We start from the raw sequence: 19,949 nt of genomic DNA on the forward strand, positions 1-19,949 counted from the left end.
CACCAAAACTTTCTTTCTCATCTTTGACTCACCATCTCTTACTAAAAACCTAGCAGTGAACATGGCCACTGATATTTTCACTGTGTTGTGGGGCCTCCTATGCTAGAAACAGACTTACTCTCTTTCTCAGTTCTAGTTTCAAAAACCCCAGAGAGGATTCTAGTTGGCTTGGTTTGTATAAAGAGTCCATTCCTGGATCAATCAACTTTGGTCATGGAAGAAAATGGATGTTTCAAATGAAGGAAGTGGCAGTTTCATGAAGAGGAAAAAGAACTGGGCATCAATCCAGTGGAAGTCTAGTAGAGCCATGAGGCCAGGATCTACTTCTATGTGGTTATTTTCTATCAGAGTCAATTCTTGCTATATTAAGCAAGACAGTTTCCTTTTTCATATAGTTCCTCTTCTTTTTTTTTTTTTTTTTTTTGAGGAAAATTAGCCCTGAGTTAACATCTGTGCCAATCTTCCTTTACTTTATATGTGGGTCACTGCCACAGCATGGCTGATGACTGGTGTAGATCAGTGCCCAGGATCCAAGCCCATGAACCCAGGCCAGCAAAGCGGAACATGCTGAATTTAACCACTACACTACAGGGCCAGCCCCTTTCATATAGTTCTTTAAGGATACTTATCAATACAAAAATAAGAAATAGGTTTTGCATTAATGCAGTAATTTAGAAGAGTTTTCATAAAGTGGATTCGAAGAAGAGAAAATGCATTTATATAAAATGTCCTTACTTTTCCTCAAAGAATTACAGCATTTTGCTCAACAAATAAACCATAAAAATCCTGAGGAAATAGACTTTGTGATCTAAGAAGTTTCTCTAGCTAGATAAATGGCTGATTTATTTTTTCAATACAAAATTTTGATGCCTTTTGAAAATATATCAAGCTCAATTACATAAGATTTTTCTCTAAGTAAGTGTATGTGTTAGCATTATTATTTAGTTATTTGGATGCTGAATCATTACGCACCGAGAGAAAAAAAAAAGTCGTCTTTATCTAAGTTACTGCAAAAATTTACTCATCTACCACTAGAGGGCACAAATAAGGCTTTTTTTCTGGGGAAAAAAGGTTTTGAAGATGGCAAAATTCCATATGTGGAACAGTGACTGAATTAAGATATGTAGATATTGTATGCTTTCGTTAAATTTGAGAAGAAAAGTCAAAACATATTCACATTTAACCATGGGCCATTTTGTTCTGTTCTCTCCCTCTCTCTCTCTCTCTCTCTCTCTCTCTCTCTCTCTCTCAAAAAGAGTATTCATATGTGAGGAGAATAAGAAAGATTGATGGTTCATAAAAATTTAGACTTACATAATATTATTGGAGTCAAATGGTTATCAAAGAATAGCCTAACATAAAAATACTACATACTACAGCAATGCCAAAAATGCCACAAATTGGCAAAACTGCTCATATTTGTCTAAGCCACACTTAGAATCTTTGGAGTAATTCTCTTCCAAAATCATCAAGCACAATACAGTTCACAAAACTGATTCTAAATCTTGTAAATATTAGGTATGTGCTGTATCTCTTCTTAGCAAATGTGCCACTGTGGTAAAAATAGGATATGATTTGGTTGCTGTCTTCACACAATAACGTGCTTGAGTCATGCTTGCAGAATACCTCCATTGTCAACAGCTGTTTTACTCCTTAAAAAAAAAAAAGACAAAAAAAATTTCTCCAGAAAAAGCAAATACTCCCTCATCTTGTCACTCTGGATGTTTGACCAACACTAATAACTATGGTTAGGTTTCACATCTCCCTCGATTTGTTTTCTGGTATTTTACAAGGAGAAGGCCTTTCCAGAGCCACTGATTCTGCTGGAAGTGAAAACAAAGAGAGCAAAGTTTGCTGAGATGATTTTCAGGTAGAGAAAGGGTCGTAAGGTGAGTGGCATAATGATTTGACTTCAGGGATGAAAGTGAAAATGCCCTAGTGAGTCAGAGAGAAGTGATGGGCTGGTAATTTCTATGGCTTTTACACCTTGATTTTCCCCTGATGCTTCAAATCACTAGTCTGCAGATAGCATCAAAAGTGTATCAAAATAGAAAATTGCCTTCATTTTATTGAAATTTCTCTACAACACAAGTTTTGAAGATTGTAAACAAGGAGTTATAGATTTTCATAGAATCGCTGGGCTTAGTTCCTCCCAATGTTGCCTTTGAAAAAAGCAGATTTTCTTATTCTTTTTTTTTTTAATGTCCCACTCTACAAGCCACAAATCTGCTACCTTCTGCAAATGTTTTCCTCTACTCAAAGACTGTTTCCTTTCCTGCTCCACATTTTGTCATTTTCCTCCTGATGCCAACTTGAGATTCCACCATGGTTCATCCCCACGGCATGGACAGGTCCACAGGAAATGGAGATTATGACAGATACCCATTTATGCTCCCACTTATGGGCATCCATGTAGCAGTAAGTAAGTATCCTTTTTCAGAAACAGCTTGTCTCCAAATCTGAGCCTGAGGGTAGAGTTTCCTCCACTAAACGCTTTCAAAGGCTTTGTCCCATAGGATTTCTTTCATATTAATGATCTTCAGAGCTGTGTGTGGGGGGCACAAATGGTTCTATATGAGAAAAGAACTATTACTCCTCCTACACAGCCTTTTTTAACTTACCATAATATATATGTATTTGCATATAATTTATATATAAATTATTTACATATTTACATATGTAATGTCAATAATGTATTATATATATAAACATAGTATATATGTCAATACATATTGGTTATATATAAATATTGGCAAACATTTTGAAACTAATCATGACTGTCTACCAATTCGCCCTCCCTCAAGAAAAAAATTATTGTTTTTTATTTTACACATTAATATTATAAGAAAGAAACTCACTGAAGAGACCAAAGGAAGTTTATATATTCCCAGTAGTTCCTGGATTTGAGAATCGGCTTTAAATAATCAAGCTTTAACCTATGCTTCTACTAAGTTGGTATAGTTGTATAAACTTCAAAATTATTTTTGAACTCAAAAGACACTGTGTTTAAGATCTCTGCCCCAAAAAGGCAAGACAAAAACTGCTTCTCCTTTTGGTGGAATGGATCTCATGTGGAGTTAGAGTCTAAAGACTCAAGCACTGGTAGAATTTAGGATGGTTCTAGAAGAATAAGGGGAGGCAGGAGTTAGTACTGAATTTCCCTGACAAATCTCACAGCAAGGAGAGTGAAACATGGAGTCTTGTGATAGACAGCAGAGACGCCCATGGAAAGTCCAGCCAACAGAGGGCAGCACGATTCCCTCTGGGGTCTTGAGTATCTAGCCTGGAGGATGTTTGTCCTTCTCTTGTCTTGGCTGTCACCCCTGCAGCATCTGAGTTTATGGATTCTGTAAGATTACCTAGGTACTCTAAGACAATAATGTTTACTATTACTTTCGTACAAAATAGAAGTGGTACAGATTATCATGAGAAATGCCCTCAAGTCTTAAAACCAAAATATTATGCATCATTTATCTTGTGATTAAGAAACAAAATAATCCACATCAATCATGTTACAACCTTATCTCTGATGGGTTCTATTGTATCCGTGATTCTCCATGATTTTCTTTCCAAGACTCTTGACTAGATCAAGATACATATTTTTTTACATTAAACTTCTTATTGAATAGAAATCTAGTGTAGAAGATGATTAAGGTGGTATTTTATTAAAATGAATTTATTGTGTACATAGATGCTTATGATAGTTATTTATAAAGTAAGAAAATGAGAACAGGGTTCATATTTAAAGAAAATTTGAAATAACTACAGTCTTTCTTCTGCCTATTCCTGTAATTTACTTATGTATTGTATCTTAGTTGTAGACAATTAGAAAAATCCTGAATCATTCAAGCAAGTAGTTGTAAATGGTAATAGTCTTTAATAGTTTGCCTTTTAATCAGAAAACTCTTCAACTCTACTGATCCAGGAGCCTCTCAGGAGACTGCTGGAAAATGTTTTGTCTAAAAATTGAATCTTAACCCTATCTATCATCTGGTGTAATTCTTTATCATCTGTTATGTATTGAATGTTTGTGTCACCCCAAAATTCACATGTTGAAGACCTAGCCTCCCATATGACAGTATTTCAAGGCCTTTGGGAGGCACTGTGGATTAGATGGGGTCATGAGGATGAGGCTCTGATGATGGAATTAGTGTCCTAATAAGAAGAGACACCAAAGAGCTTCCTCTTTCTCGCTCTCTTCCTCCCTTCCTCAACTAGCCACGTGAGCACACAGCGACAAGTCAGCCATCTGCAAGCCAGGGAGAGGGCTCTCACCAGAACCCAACCACGCTGGCACCCTGACCTCAGACTTCTAACCTCCAGAAGTGTGAGGAAACAAATTTCTGTTAAGTCCCGTTATAGAAGCCCTAGTAGACTGACTAACACCTCATCATAACACAAAAGACAAGTACCCAAATTTTAAATATGCACATAGCCATCTAAATTGCAATAATTTCATGATGCGTGCATGGGCTATGACATAAAGCCTCTTGCCTGGCATTCAATTAAGCAAGGCAAACACGTACTGTAGTAGTAATTGTACCATTTTACATGTATGACATGTGCAAGCCTAAATTAAGAAGAGTAAGACCAGTGTAGAATCACAACTTTGGTAATTAATCACATTTTATAAGAAAATCGATTATATGCAGTTATGTCTGGGGTCATTACTAAGAGGTTTGCCCAAAAAAAGTAATTTAACCTGCAGCATAAGTTGAAAGTCTTCAACATATTAAAATTTGATATCTATTATAGTTTTTAATTGATTTTAAAATAAACTTCAAAATAAGTTCAAATACAACGTTAGCAGAATTTCTGAAGTGTCTCCACAGAATTGTATTATTTCTTGAAGCACAATTTGAAAACCCCTAGTTAAGATAATAAATATTGCCTTTTATGGTCATTGGATGGTCAACATGGAAAGATATCAATTCCTATTTCCACTGTTCTCCGCCTCCTAAGCACCCTAGCTAAGCCGCATGTATTCGCAAGTTCAGCCTTCATCACTTAGTGCCAGTAACACTTTCTACCTTCAGTACAATACTCAATCCATCACATTTTGTCTCTACACTTGATATTATGCAACTCAAAGCTTAAGTTACCAACATCAAAAGTACATGTACTTCAAACAATTTTCATCTGAATGAGCATCACACAAACATAAAAGAATAAGGATTCTAAAAATATGATCTAAATCAGAAAAGTTAAATCATTTTAACACTGAATATCTATTTTTAAATAAAATGAATATATGACTACCAAGTAATTTTCCAGTAATATATGATATAAAAATTCCAAAATACACATTCCTGAATTTTATTATGTTTTTGACTGGTGTGACAGATGATCTTAGTTGCCAACAGCCATTATCTCTTTTTTCAATTCTAACAGAATCTCAATTTCATTCAAGGTATTGTAGGCGGGAGTATGAATCATGCACTTGAGGATTGAGCCCTTTCTAGTGCTACTATACGAATCCTGATTAAGTGAAGACAATCCTAATCGTTGCTTCTCCTTGACAATAACTGATTTAGGAATGGGCATGGAACTCAATTTTAGCCAATGAGCTACATGAGAAGTTCTACTAGGGGTGGGGGAGCTTTGGACATTGTTAGGTGATATCTGGATCTGCTAGAGCCATCTTGCAATCATGAGGGCAGAAACCAATGCACCCACGTGGAAGAGTGGAAAGATGGAAAAAATAGATCCTAGATGTGTGTCACAGAGCTGCTGAATTAACTAACTCTAGAACTTCCCTAACTCCAGACTTCTCATTTATATTTAAGCAAATTTTAGTTAGGTTTTCTGGTTTTTCATTTTGAAAATATATCAAATCACATGACCCATGTCTATTCTAAGTATGCAGTTTCCTTCAATAGATCAGTTATAACTATTAACATGTCTTTATGCTCCAAAGCCACAGTAGTTTTCATGGTACTCATGAATAGCAGAAGTGATACGCCTTCTCCCCGGAGCTACATTAAGGCCCAAAACCACCTCAGAAATTATTGGTACATTAATAAAATTAATCATTGTATTTGGTTACCCTAATACATTTTCAGAACAGGAAATACTGACAAAAGGGAGAGCGAGTACTTAGAGAAGTATATAAACATTATTTTATTTGAGTGCAAGAGATATGAAATCCATTTATTGTGAAAGAAACAAACTAGAAAACATCCTTGCAAAATCATTCCTATTTATTTTTCAATAATGTTCTACTTAGACTCCAAAGATTGTGCATCAGGGAAAAACAGTGAGTCTGTCATAAAAGAGCAAGTCCAACCTAGCACTCTGATAAACAAGGCAAATTACCAAATTCAATTACTCAAGAACTTTTATATTCTGCAAGTCTTGCTCTTGTGAGTCATAAAACTCTTTCTGTTTGCTTGTCCAAAGTCATTTCACATTGACTATCAATATCAATGGGCAAAAAAGAGTTTGGTTCTGTTCTATTTTACCCTTTTCAGTGTAACATGTAATTTATATGCAGTACATGGTGGTTTAGATTGATTCTAGTAGCTCTTGCTAGAGCCTTGAAGAATTAACTAGCTACTAAAGGTGGGTGTTGATTTTTGTGGTGCCAAGGCATTGTGTTTTGTGGGATGAGCACCAAAGTCATACTAGTTCTAAGACAAGCACAAATACGGCATGATAGCGCAATTTGCCCATGAACACGCTAAGAAACGTGGCTCCTTTTCTATGTTCGACTTGTGCTAGGGAACCCAAATCCAGCAATATTTCATAAATTCCCTAATTTATTCAACAAATACTTTAGAGACTGCCTCTGCGACAGGATTATAGAGGAATATATATCATAGCTTAGAAGATACTCTTTTCCAAGCTCTTTATAAGTGAGAGAATGGAGGCCCAAGGAGGTGAAGTAATTTACACCAGCACAGTTTTTTAGTGACAGCATCAGATCTCAATTCTGAATCTCTTACCTCCCAGGCCATGGCTCTTTCAACCACACCATGCAGCCTGGAGAATAATAAAAGCCTCCAAATGACTGCCTATGTTCAACTAGACCAAGCAAAAGCGTGAGCTTCAAATAAATAGGATAAAATATTTTTTCAAACCAGTGCTAATGATCTGACTCTTTTATGAAGAGCATGAATGAAAATGTATGTACAAAACGCAGGGAAGACCATCGCCTAAAATAACAGTAGCCAAGAGGGAAAAGAACAAAGTCCAAAGTACTGATGGAAACTTAATTATCAATTCTTGGTTCCATTTTCGCTTCTGCCAATGGGTGGTGGCTTAAACTGTGACACCAGTAGAGTTACCAGTGACACACATCGACCAAAACTGAGGCGATAAATAAATAGCATCCTCTAGCAACCCTCTAGAATGAATAACAGTACAACTTAGTGGCTCTAAAGTATTTTGTTGAATTATTTTAGATCACACGACCAAAAATTTATTGAAAACACTTAGATAAATATTTATTGAAGAGAATCTTACTCCTGTCTGGTCAAGACTCTTGACCAGCAGAAATGAGAATCAGAGTGAAGTGACTGACCCAAAACGAGCCAGAAAGTAACCAATAGGATTTGAATTTGGGTTTGACCCCTAGTTCACATTTTCTTCTGCCCTGTGTTTGACCAGGTGGTGTTCACGGGCTTGTTGTGAAGGCAGGCCAGGCCTTATGAATATGCAGGTGTATATATTTATAGTGCAAGCCATTTATTCTGCATTTCCATGTGCCAGACACTGATTAGGGTATGTGGTATAAAGAAGTAGAAGACAGGGCCTGCTTTCAAGGAGCTTATGTGCCACAAAGGGAGACAGACATTTTATTTTCATGTGGTAAATACTACGGCAGTAGAATGATTTTGAAAGATTTCTGAAAGGACAACTTTTTTAAACCACCTCTCTTGTACGTGTCAAAAATATCATCACCAAAAACATGATTCTGTTGTACTAATCGTTGGTCCACCTATTCAGACTTTTAAAACAAAAATATTCCCGCAGAGGAGCCCAGAGTCCTTGGGGCTGAGGGTGACTGGTCTGCCGGGTTCCTGAAAGGGGAGAGGTTGGAAAAAGGCTGAAAGGACGAAAGAAGTCAAACGTCACTTAATCTACCGTGCTCTCAGTGATCTTGTACTTGTCCCGTGGGAAGGTTTTACAGGCCAAAAATTATTCTCTTGTTGAATTTTAGGGAAAAAAATTATGCAGGTTTTAGTCTATTCTGTATGCTAATCCATGCTTTTAAAGAACTGCTGTGGGCATATACAATATAAGTAATAATTACCCTTCAAAATTTGGCAAATGCCCAAAATGCAGCAATTCTCCTATACCTGGAAAGTATGTGATTTTTAGCAAAATCCTTATTTAACAAATCTGAATTAAAATGTTTTGCAAGCATGGAGCCTCCAAGGCTATAATGGATAATGTGTCAACGGCCCGTGCATTGAAAATGAACGTTTTACCATTTGTAAAATGCTCATTTATCTCTGTCCAGTTACTTTCTAAAATCTTATATTTAAATTCAACATAATTTGAGGGAAAAAAGGAGTCACTTTACAACTTGAAACAGTCTGGTTGAACAATCAGAGTTAATTTTGCAAAAAAAACTATAAAATCACTTTAATTCTCATACTGATTATAAACAAGAAGAATTCTTTAATCTGACTTTTATATTACACTTTCTTATGTTTTGGGTTTTTTTTTAAAGATTGGTCCTGAGCTAACATCTGTTTCCAATCCTCCGTTTTTTTTCCTTCTCCCCAAAGCCCCCCAGTGCATCGTTGCACATTCTAGCTGTAGGTCCTTCTGGTTTTGCTATGGGGGACACTGCCTCAGCACGGCCTGATGAGCAGTGCTAGGTCTGTGCCCCGGATCTGAACTGGTGAAACCCTGGGCCATGGAAGTTGAGCTCGTGAACTTAACCACTCGGGAATGGGTCCGGCCTCTCTGTGTTTTTAATCTCCTTGTGACTTGGATCAATGTTGCTCTTTTAAAAAATGTAAAAAGTGATAAGAATATGTAGAGTTGGGGCTCAAGTTCATGTTGGGAATGGAATTTTAAACCAAAGTCTCACAAGGCACAACTTGCCCTGCATGCCATACATTCCGTTTTCATGAAAATATTTTGAACAAATAAACATTTGTTGGTAATAGGGACTATGCTGCCCTAGTTAAAGCAGCAGAAGATGGTGGAAAGAGCATTGACCAGGGAATGGAGAAATTTGTTCTGGTCCTAGTCCAACCCTCTGGGTGACACCATGGACAAGACCCTCAGCATTACTGAACTTCACAGGGCTCACCAAGTGAAGATAGAGCTGTGGCTGGATGGTCTACCATTTTACGGCATCTATGAGATTGTTGAAGCCGGGTACCTGAGGGTTACTGTAGATATTCAATAAGAACATGATTGCCTTTGGACCTTGTTCCCAACACAGACATAGATGAAGCTTGTCAATTTGCTGTTTTCTTGTTTAACTTGAAGGGTGACTCGGGTCTCAAAGATTTGTGAGTTTGTTTTGCAGAAGAAAGCAAATGCTGCAGGAGGTTGTAATCACCAGATGTCCCTCAGGAGCTGCTGAAGCTCAGAAGTCAGATTGCCCAGGGGCTTATCAGGAGCGACTCCTTTGCTTCTCCAAAGCTCCTCCTGCCAAGCCCCTTAGCTCCATAAAACCCTCCTGCTTTCTTTTCTTGTGAAGGCAGATTTGAGTGAACCCAAGACCCTGCCTTCTCATTTTGGCCCATTAGAATAAATCTTTCTCCATCTCTAAGCACCCATGTCTCAGTGTTTGGCTTGCTGAACATTGGGCACATGAACTTGAGATTAAGAGATTTTGTTATCATTCTAATTTATAATAAGAAATAGATATTTAGTCTTTGACTCTATTCCTGGCACAGACCTCCTAAAACCCTTGGAATTTCCTGTGATAAGAGGGATTTAAATGTATTTTGTTATGTTAATGAGGTGACTTAAGGATGGGGGATGGTTGCCAGGGGAACCAACCATGTGACTTTCAGTCCCCACCCCCACCTCTAGGAATGAGAAAGGGGCAAGAGGTTGAATCAGTCACCAGTGGCCAATAATTTAATCAATCGTGACCTTGTAATGAAGCCTCCACAAAAACCCAAGAGGACAAGGTTTGGAAATCTGGATCAGTGAACACACAGAGGTTCCAGGAGAGTGGCCCACCTGCACAGGGCATGGAAGCTCCACACCCTTTCCCACATACCTTGCCCTATGCATCTATTCCATCTGGCTGTTCCTGAATCATATCCTTTTACAATAAACTGGTGATCTAGTAAGCAAACTGTCTGAGTTCTGTGAGCCCCTCTAGTAAATTAATCAAACTCAAGCAGGGGGTTGTGGGAACCTCTGATTTATAGCCAGTCATTCAGAAGTATAGGTAACAACCTGGACTTGCAATTGGCATCCTGAGTTGGAGGGGGTTCATTGGAACCTCCTATTTGTAGCTGGTCAGTCAGAAACACAGATAACAACCTGGACTTGCGACTGGCATCTGAAGGGGGACGGGGGGGGGGGGGGGCAGTCTTACGGGATTGAACCCTTAACCTGTGGAATCTGACACTATCTCCTGGTAGACAGTATTAGAATTGAGTTGAATTCTTAGACACCCTGCTGGTATCTGAGAATTGCTTGTTGTATGTGTGGGGGACCCCACCACATTGGAAATTGGGTCTCTGAATCCCTCCAGTGTCATAATAGTGCATGTTCTCTAGAGCATATTTTGTTTGCTTGTTTTTCAAATAGCAGCAGTAAATATTTAGATGTGGGGAAGATAATCCCCACCTGGAAGAAGTGCTAAAGGATTTAACGTAAAAGAAGACTAACATCATGCCAGTCGTTCCGTTACTTCGCTGAGGCACGGCAAATTGTGCACTGGGTCCTCCAGGTGCCACTATTCTGTCTTGTTCTTCCAAGTCACAACTTTCCCTCCATGTTTTGTGGTCATATTTGCCCCATCATTCCTGAATCTTCTTGCCTCCCTTAACCATTATGAGTCAAAGAGTAAGGAATTCAGGAAGAGGGACAGCACTGAGTGGGGAGGAGGACTGAAGGGCAAATACAGAGTTTTTTCTCATCTTGGTATCAGCCTGCTCATCTCATTCTTTCATTCTTTCTAGGACTCCGCAATGCATCATTCCCTTGATCTAGACCAATGGTTCTCTACTGTGGGAGAGTTTTCCCTCCAGGGGACATCCAGTAATGTTTGGAGACATTTTTGGCTGTCACAGTTGGAGGAGGGGGTGCTACTGGCACCTTGTAGTTAGAGACCAGGGATGCTGCTAATAGCCTGCAAAGCACAGGATGGCCCTCATGACAAAGAACTACCCAGCCCCAAATATCAGTAGTGTCAAGGATGAGAAACTCTGCCTGGTTGAAGTTTGCAGTACAGCAAAGGAAAGACTTTGTGTTGAGAATGTAAAGGAAAAAGGTACACCAGCAGTAGGTAACAGAATTGTGGGGATTACACTTTTTTTTATTACTTGAGCCCTTTTGCATTCTAAAAGATTTTTCCATAAGCATATTATTTTTAATTTTTTCCCTACTATAGGGAGTGCAAAGAAAGAAATGCTATTGGAAAACTCCACTGCTTTTGAGGCTTTGTTATGATAGAGCACCAAGAGATAGGTCACCATGAGCTAATTGCCAAGCTCTATGATTCTTTCCTACTGTAATGACCTATAATTCATGGAGGAATCTCTACATCCAAACAGAAGTGGTAGCTGTGGGCCATGTTGATTATGTGATGCTGGGGGGCCCAGCGCATGCAGAGCAAGGCTGTGAAACTCATGTTTTCTCATCTTTGCTCAGACTCTTGTGCCATCTTCTTAAGCCTTATTTAAAAAGCCCAAAAAAAGATGAGGGAATTTAACAACCATACTAACGTTAATTCACACGCTGAAGATGAGCTGAGCTTCAAATGCCTCCAGTTCTCCTTTCACTTTCAACTAAAGGGTCCACGTGAAATAATGACTCACATGATTGCATAACACTTACATAACATTTATATAACTCTGTCGCTTACGTGGAGCAATTTTTCATAGCCATTAGTTCACTTATTTTTCACAACAATCTTACATTATTAGCTCATTTCACTAATGAGAAAACATCCAGGAAGTTTAAGATCACACAGCTCACAGGGTTTTTAAGTAAATCCTGATTCCCAAGCAGCTACTTTTTCACGCTGCCCAATGTAAAGCACAAAAGCGCTGATATTTATGATATTCTATCATAGTCTACACTCGGGGACACAAACGCTGGTTTTCTATCTCTGAAAATAAAAATGGCAGTTTTCTTCACCAAAACTATGTCAGTGTTATTACTAACAACCTTTCATTATCATTTCATTGGAAACGTAAGACCTGGCAAATCTCCTGAACTCCGCAACCAAAGCTTCTGGTCACTCGCTGTCTTAGATTGCTAGGGCTGCCACAGCAAAGTACCGCAGGCTAGGGGGCTCAAACAACACAAGTGTATTTTCTCATAGTTCTGGAAACCAGCAGTCAGAGATTAAGGTGTCAGCAGGGTTGATTTCTTCTGAGACCTTTCTCTTTGACTTGTAAATGGCCCTCTTCTCCCTGTGTCTTTAGGACATCTGCCCTCTGTGTGTCTGTGTCCTAATCTCTTCTTATAGGGACACCAGTCATGTTGGATTAGAGTCCATTCCAATGACCTCATCTTAATGTAATTTCCTTTTTAAAAACCCTATCTCCAAATGCAGTCCTATTCTGAGTCACCGGAGGTTAGGACTTGAACATAATAAATTTTGGAGAAACACAACTCAGCCCATAACACTGGTGTCAGGGAATTTTTTAGAGCTGAGATCTGGGTCCCATGAATAGCTAAAACCTCAATTCCAAAATAGAAAGATCTTTTTAGAGTTATGCCATGTTCTGCTTTCACCTATAATTTTTTTAATCTGTTAAAAAATTACCTAAACAGTGCATTTTATTCTTAGAGCTTAGCTTTGTGCAGTGATGTGGAAAATGTATTGACATGTTAATGTACTAATGTTTCAAGTTCTGCTGAACATTTAATTTAAACGATGTGAGGGAGTTGTTCAAGAGGTCTGTTTTTGGCTGATTGGAAAACCACTGTTTGACTTTCTACGTGACTTCGTCCTCCCTCCTACACCTCCACTGTGGCAGCCCCAGGTCCTTTCTAATGTCAGCCACAGCTTCAGTGGGAGCTGCGTGAGCAGAGAGGTCCCTGCTCTCCTTTTTTCCAGGTACATTAACCTGAAGTTCTCGTATATAATGAAGCGATTAACTAAATTCAGAATTATCTCAAATAGATAAAGCTTTTCTAAACATAACTGACATTTTCTCAAATTTTGAGAGAGGCTGGAGGAGCAAGAAAGAACATGATAGAAAAGGGAATTGCTGAGGTTAGTACTGCTCTATTGATGGAGAATGAAAAAGAACTAGAATTTTATATGTAGATGCTGCCACTATACATATGTATTTTTCGCTGAAAAAAAGATGATCGCAATTGATCTATACAATAACAGCACGTTGTAGGAATAGAAAGACTTGATTCTTGGGTCATAAAGTCTGGATTATACCCCCACATCTGCCACTTGCTTCTTACACACCCTTGGACAAACTGCTAATCTCTTTGAGGTTTACTTTTTCATACCCAATTGAGTGGTTAATAATCTCAGTACTGACTATTTTACAGGGTTTGTATGGATCAAATGAGGCACAGTATGTGAAATGCTAATGTAAACGATCGCCATTTTGAGAAGAATTTTGGATAGCAGTATATTCCTGGAAAGAGTAAATTTATATTCTATAGCTTTCTATTCATTTTCTTGAAGACAAATTCTGTCTTAAAGAGTTAAACATATACCACAAGATTTCAAGGATTAGGTCAAACCCAAATGTAGGCTAAAGTTTAAATGAAGGTCACATTTTCAAAATAGAATGCTAGGAGTATTTAGTACTCTTTTAAGGAATAATTTAGCACTATGTAGATTAGGGTTTTCAATCTTGTAATGGCTTCCATCTTCCTTCTCCATTGAGGGCACTGGGAAGATGCAGAACAAAGGGCACAAATCCAGGTTTGCACACCAATGAACATATTTCTCCTTCCTTTAGTTGTAAAGCCATTGAATTTCAGAGAATGAGAGGGAAGGAGGAATCAGAAATAATCTTAAAAGGAATTATAACATCAAATACATCATAACTTCTTACCATGTCCAGGCACTGTACAAGCGGTTTATAAACATTGCCTTACCTAATCCTCCCCCAAATCCTTTAAGGTAGGCATTGTTCTTCTCCTCATTCTAGCTCTCAGGAAACGAAACTAATGTTTAAAGAGATAACAGTCAAAGGCAGGCTCTGTCTGACCTCAGTATCGCTGCTTTTAGCTCCTATGCTGTAGGGTGTCCACGAAGAATAACAAGGATGTAAATATAGTTAAATCTTTGAGATCAAATAGTGGCTCCATTTTAAGGATTCCAAAATTGGATTTGAGGATCTACAAATTGATTTATAACTTTTATATTGTGAGTCAGAGTGAGACTAGGAAACTACTGAAAATTAATATCAATCAAAACTGTATTTCCCATTATTAACAAAATTCATGGAGTTCACACATATGTTTTCATATGAACATATGGAAAACTAGCCATAATAGAATATGGCAAGTGTAGTAATTAGTGACGTGAACAAAATACTACAAAAGCAAAAAGAAGGCATTAATTGAATCTGACACCATCAAGGAAAACGTCCTGGTATGGGTATTTTAGGTGGGACACCACAGAGCAATAGGTTTTCTCCGAATGGAGAGAAGGGGCAGCAGGGAGAACATAATATCATTACAGAGTACACAACTGAGCGATAGATGATATAATTTCTTATTAATTATAGCTTAAATAGTTCCCCAAAGAAAATAAAAACTCTTCTCCATTATTCCCAAATGGTTTTGCAGAAAACCATGCCTACAATGAAATTTTAGATCTTCAGAAGACATATCAGGAATAAAATCAAAGACATAGCTCATTGTTCACTGCTCTCTTACAGCACTCATCAAATTGTAGCATATCTGTGTGCTTATGGCTTGCCTATCTTATTTATCTTTGTACACCAAGCACCCTGCATGGTACCTGATCCAAAGTAGAACTGAATACACATTTGATTAAGTGCCAATTGCAATATACAGTCAGTATTGGCTGAATGTCTATTAAGGCTTTATTTCCTCTTTTAAATTTGTACTGTAAGAAATACTACAATTAAAAGTTTTCTTGGGGCCAGCCCCATGGCCAAGTGGTTAAGTTCTCGCACTCTGCTTCGGCAGCCCAGGGTTTCACCAGTTCGAATTCTGGGCGCGGACATGGCACCATTCATCAGGCCATGCTGAGGCAGCATCCCACATGCCACAACTAGAAGGACCCACAACTAAAAATACACAGCTATGTACCGGGGGGCTTTGGGAGAAAAAGGAAAAAATAAAATCTTTTAAAAAAAAAAGCTTTCTTGCCAGATACTAAGAAAATTAGTATTTGCTACCAGTTTATTGAAGTGTCTCATCTCAGTGAAGTGTACCCTTAAAATGGTTTTATATTTTCCGAATCAATATTCCTAAATATGCTGTCAAATCCTCCTTTCTTACCGGGTAGAATATTTGGTCATTAAAACTTAGTCCAGGGGAATTTAAAAGTTCAGTCTCATCTCTGATCAAAGCTCTCTCTCTCCCTCCACAGGATGCTCTGCTCTTGGCACACCGTCTTCCTCCTCACTCTTCTAGGCTCCAATTCAGGTGCTCCAAGAAGGTTAGGAGGAAGAGGTACATATTTGGTCCTTTCCTTGCTGGTCCTTGCAGGCAATCAAGACACCCCATGTGCGAGCTCTTCTGAGAGACTCCCCATGCCCAGTTCCCAGATGTGGGAGTCCTGCTGCCTCCCCAGTAAGCCCTACTCCTCTTTAGATCCTGCCACAAATGGTCCACCCACTGTTTCTTGATGCTATGGTCTTTTCACCCAGGGACAGTCCCCTAGATATTGTCATAGCAAAATGCTCAAGCCCGGCTATGCTCTACACCATCCAGTTCAGCCCCAAGAAACTCAGCACCCTCGCCAGGCCACACATAGCAAGAGAGGGCTGGCTTCTTCACTACTGCACCTGCTCTAACCCTGTCTTCCCCTACATCCAGCTCCCTCCTCCCACTCCTTATCTCAGGGAGATTTAGGAGTATGTAAGCTGGGCTCTGCTTTAGTGGACGTCCAACTAGGGAATGAGATACCATCTACTCTTTTTGGCAAATATCTTATGCTTGACAAGAGCTTCTCTTGAAACCCCTCTCACTTGAATTTGGAAAGATGAAACATGCCCCACAGGAAAGGGAGGGACTTCCCTTTCATTAGCAATGCTGCAATCCCTTCAAGATCAACAACCCCAAAGACACTAGAACAGAGTAAGGAGAATTCTAGAGATGGCGGGGCTTGGAGAAGAAGCCTGAATCCTGAATGTCAGGGAAGAAACCTAAATTCTCACTGTTGGGCATGGCAAGGAAGTGACTGGGGGGTGTATGAACACCACAGTGCTTATCTATTTTTGGTGGCAAAAAATAAGTGGTTTTAAGGTGGTAAAACAACTGGTAAAGATCCTCTTCCAACCTTTCCATACAGCTTTGGCTCAAAGTGTGTTGTTGATATATGACTCCACAGAGGAACTTAAAACTAAACTTCAGGGCTTCAGTTGGCCTATCTCCAAAACCATATCAAATCATGCATGCATTTCTGCTTGGAGGATACAAAAAGTAATACATAGAATTAAGATCAACATAGAGAAAAATAGGAGAGGAAAATAAATAGAGGATATTCCTAAGAGAGAAAGGAAAGGATGGAGGAAGGCAGAATGTAAAGGAAAAACTATTCCTCATAAAATTCAAATGGATAATTAAGACAAAATTGTCTTCTATAACTTACTAGGCATTAAGTAAATGTTTTGAAGGAATGAGTGAATGAGTAAAAGAAAAAAGAAAAATTAACACGGCAAGGAGTAAAGGAAGGGCAGCTGCCAGAATTTCACATCCATGTTCTGTGGAAGACTGTCCTCACTCTAAACAACGAATTATTACCCTTCCTGAGGGAAAATTGAGTGTGTTGTGCCAGTTTCCGTCTGTGTAACTGTGCCTGCCTTGTCACCAATGTATCCCTGATATCCGTGTGGGTAAAGAGATGAGAAGGCAGCAAGTACACCTTTGCAAGGAGCAAGTGCTTATTCACGACAGACAGGCGTCCCACAGTCCATGTCGTCTCATCTTTGCAAATAAAGGACAACTATCAGGGGAATTCTTTTATACTTAATAATATTTTAGTTATAAATATTATATTTATATTTAAATATTTATGCAACCAACTTCCATTAATCATGCTATCTCAAGAAAAAGAATAGAGGTAATAGAAATTTGTTTTTAGAATTCCTCAGTAAGCCTAAGTTATGATGGCAGGAACTATTTAATTAATCACTGTATTCCCAGCATGGTGTACCTAGAAGATATTAAAAAAAATTATTTAGAGACTGAATGAATGAGTGAATGATACTGCTCACTCTGGACATTGATTTCAATCTTTTTATCAAGAAAAATCATGTTCTTGCATTTTTCCTTCATCCTGAAGGTAAGTTGCAGTGGATCAAGAAACGCCTCTGTGAGCATTTATGATTTATTAATACCACTCTATAACTTAGAAACCAAATGTTAAAGTGAAATGGAACAACAAATATCCAACACACGTAAGACATCTTATCAGTTACCAAACATTTCTAGGTATGTTATCTCTTGGTTTTTAAAAATTAATAAGAGAAGGGACTAGAATCAGTTGAAAGTTTCTTAACTTGAAGCTAAGGGGGAATTAATTAGTAATACATTTCAGCTTTCAAAACTGCTGTTTTAAATGGCAACTGAAGTTTCAGCAAATGCTGAATCTCTTGGTCAGAGGCCAAAGTCTGCTATTTTAGGCATTTGTGATAAATTATAAGAATGGATCACAGGAATATATTTGCTGGAAAGCAGTTGAAGAGACAGCTTTTAGAAAAACAGATTTTTGGCAAAAGCAGCCATGAGCTATTCTGGTCTTTGGCATTGTGAAGCCCATGGAGCAAATTTCTAAAGCAATTAATATAAATGAACAGTCCATTAAAAAATCAATTCTTTTATATGAAATGCAAGGAGACAGAGACTAATATTTAGTCTTACAAATGAGCTCTTTGCATCATTAAAAGTATCACAAATGCTTGAATCAAGAGTCTATGGAGTTTATAGGATTAGTAATCCTGCATGCAATACTGGGCAGATGCCCTGATCTTCAAACACAGCCAATAAAGTTTCTGGTATCTCCCAAGGTAACATGAGACTCTGCCATGTGTTAATTGAGAGTGAACTTTGATTTAAAAATGGAAATAATAGAGACAGGAAATTAGCTGAGAAGCCATATCTATGGTTCCCTGAGCTTCTCTTGTGGGTAGAGAGTTGTCAAAAATGTGCCCTCACATGAACTCTGTGTGTGCCCAGCCTTGTTTGTGAGAAGCTGCCCAGCTTTCTTCTATTGTATGTTCAGTAAAGACTTTTCTGGGAGGATGTTATAAGCCTGGGTAATTTTCCTCTGGTCAGTAACAATGTTAGCAGTGTCCTTCTTATTTGTATGTAGGCTAGTGGTAAAGACAATAAGGATAAGATAATCAGTATTCCTAATTCTTAGGGAAACATATCTGCTTGGAAAATACCTCTAAATAAATAACTATACTATTAACATACATCCACATAGTTTGTATGGAGGGATTCATAAAAGCTTCCCAGAATATATAAAACATTTGATTTTCTCTTTTTAAAAAAAAGCCCATCAAGGGGCCTGGTGGCACAGTGGTTAAGGTCATGCACTCTGCTTTGGTGGCCCAGTGTTCGCGGGTTCGGATCCCAGGTGTGGACCTACACAGAGCTCACCAAACCATGCTGTGACAGCATCCCACATATGAAATAGAGGAAGATTGGCACAGATGTTAGCTCAGTGACAATCTCCCTCACCAAAAAGAAAAACAAAACAAACAAAATTCATCAAGTGCCAAACACATAGACAAAACTCTCAATAAATGTAAACACCTTTTTTTGCCCAGTTCCACAAATGACCTTTCACAGAAAAATTATATCTGTGATGACAAATAAGAGCATACTTGGCAGTTTATAGATATTATACTCATTCTGCTTTAATATTATAAATTATCCTCTAGCAAAGAGATTTTACACATCAAGGACAACATCTTGTGTAATATGCCATGTTTGACCAGATAAGGAATTTTTCTACTCATCTTTCATGGAGGAAGGATATGTAAAGAACCTGCTGAGAAAGACACCAGACCAGGCACCAGCTTATAAATGTGAGTAAAGTACTGTCAAGACTCTGTGGTAAGGAGCTTTAAAGCAAGTGGGAGGACAGCTATGTAAACCCATGAATACAATTAGTTTAAGAAATGCTACCTAACCAGAGGTGTACGAGTCTTACAGAAGCACCAGTGAAGACGAAAATCTCTGCCGAGTTGCTGGCAATAATTTTCAGAGGTCAGTTTGGGCTAGGATTCCACAGGATGGTTTACAGGGACAAGTATTCCAACAGGGGATCTGGCTAGTTCCAAAGACAGGCAGTTCAGGAGCACAAAAGCATAGGGTGTACAATGGGAATGTGACCAAGAGGAGGCTGGATTGTGAAGATTCACAGGTACTGTGCTTAGAACTTTAGGATTTCTCCCATTTTAGGGTAGACAAAATGGGGAGCCTTCAAAGGTTTTTGTTCAGGGTGATGAAATGATCAGATCTGTACCCTTGGAAAACATTCTGGACGCTACTTAAAGGCTAGTCTGGGGCAGGGAGGGATGCAGAGAGATGGGTTAATGAAGCCATTCCAGAACAGGGTAGAAACTGGTGAGTGCCTAACTCAAACATCCTATGCCTGTTGTAGATTATAT

General features: G+C 38.5%; 1 protein-coding gene and 1 long non-coding RNA gene across 3 annotated transcripts in view; one reads left to right on the plus strand and one right to left on the minus strand.

The window, feature by feature from the left end:
- FGF14 (fibroblast growth factor 14) overlaps positions 1 to 19,949 on the minus strand; it is a 591,564-nt gene that overhangs the window by 345,732 nt on the left and 225,883 nt on the right. The gene's annotated exons all lie outside the window — the stretch shown is intronic.
- LOC103561922 (uncharacterized) overlaps positions 1 to 19,949 on the plus strand; it is a 44,632-nt gene that overhangs the window by 22,626 nt on the left and 2,057 nt on the right. The window contains exon 2 of the long non-coding RNA XR_547581.2: positions 19,218 to 19,364. This is a non-coding gene — a long non-coding RNA (uncharacterized lncRNA). The remainder of the gene's footprint in view (positions 1 to 19,217; positions 19,365 to 19,949) is intronic.

Source organism: Equus przewalskii, chromosome 16 (assembly GCF_037783145.1).
Source record: "Equus przewalskii isolate Varuska chromosome 16, EquPr2, whole genome shotgun sequence".
Classification (NCBI taxonomy): domain Eukaryota; kingdom Metazoa; phylum Chordata; class Mammalia; order Perissodactyla; family Equidae; genus Equus; species Equus przewalskii.